The sequence below is a fragment of the Fulmarus glacialis genome, unplaced genomic scaffold, assembly GCF_000690835.1.
Source record: "Fulmarus glacialis isolate BGI_N327 unplaced genomic scaffold, ASM69083v1 scaffold16682, whole genome shotgun sequence".
Lineage (NCBI taxonomy): Eukaryota > Metazoa > Chordata > Aves > Procellariiformes > Procellariidae > Fulmarus > Fulmarus glacialis.
Genome location: NW_009196056.1, coordinates 1,585 through 2,423, shown reverse-complemented (window position 1 = coordinate 2,423; position 839 = coordinate 1,585). Strand labels below are relative to the sequence as shown.

Genomic DNA, 839 nt, shown 5'->3' with positions numbered 1-839 from the left:
CATTTTCTGCTTCAAAGACAGGAACCACCCTGCCAGGCTCCAGCGAGAAGGTTTTTCTGAAGTCTGTGATTTACGTCTTGAGTGACTATAATGTACTTTAATAAGCCGAAAAAGTTTATGACAATAGTTTAGGTCATCAAGCAGTGAAAGTCTTTTGCCTCCCCTACTTATAAAACCACACAATCCCCACCCCCAAACTTTTTCCCTGCTAAATTCAAGCCGAATTCAGGAGGGAGAAGGCTGTTTCAAAGCCTGAACCCCGCAGATCGTGGCTGTGAGTTACCGAGCGGGCTCCCATCTCCCACCCACCCCTCAAGTGCAAAATAAAGTGATTTCTGCGCCTGAAACCCCGTCTGCGAGCGCCTGAGCAACAAATACCTCGTTATCTGGAACGAATCCATCTGGTAGAGCAGGAGGCCCTTCTGCGATGAGAGCGGTGGCGGAGGGTCCCTCCATGCCCGTGGGCACCTCTCCCTCGCCAGGTGCCAGGGAAGGGGCTGGGTGCCAGGGAAGGGGGACCCCCATGGCTGGGGGGACGGAGGGCATCCCCTGGCACGGCCCCGGGGAGGGTTTGTGTGGTGGGTGCTGCGGTGGAGGGTGCACCCGGCAGCTCTGGGGTGGTGGGTCCCTCCGGAGGGGGTGGGAAGGCGGAGGGGGGACCCTCCATGCCCGGCAGCGTGGAGGCACCATCCCAAGCTGCCACCTCCACTGCGGGCACTCTCGCAATGGGGTCATCCTCCAAAGCCGGTGCTTCGGTGGATAAATGCTCCAAGATGGGCGACATAACCATGTTGGCAAAGTCGTCTGTATCCCCCAAGGCCGATACCGGCCCCCCCCAC

General features: G+C 58.3%; 1 protein-coding gene across 1 annotated transcript in view; it reads right to left on the bottom strand.

The window, feature by feature from the left end:
* LOC104072574 (microtubule-actin cross-linking factor 1-like) overlaps window positions 1-839 on the bottom strand; it is a gene marked incomplete at its 3' end in the record, with an annotated part of 29,290 nt that overhangs the window by 27,606 nt on the left and 845 nt on the right. The window lies entirely within an intron of this gene.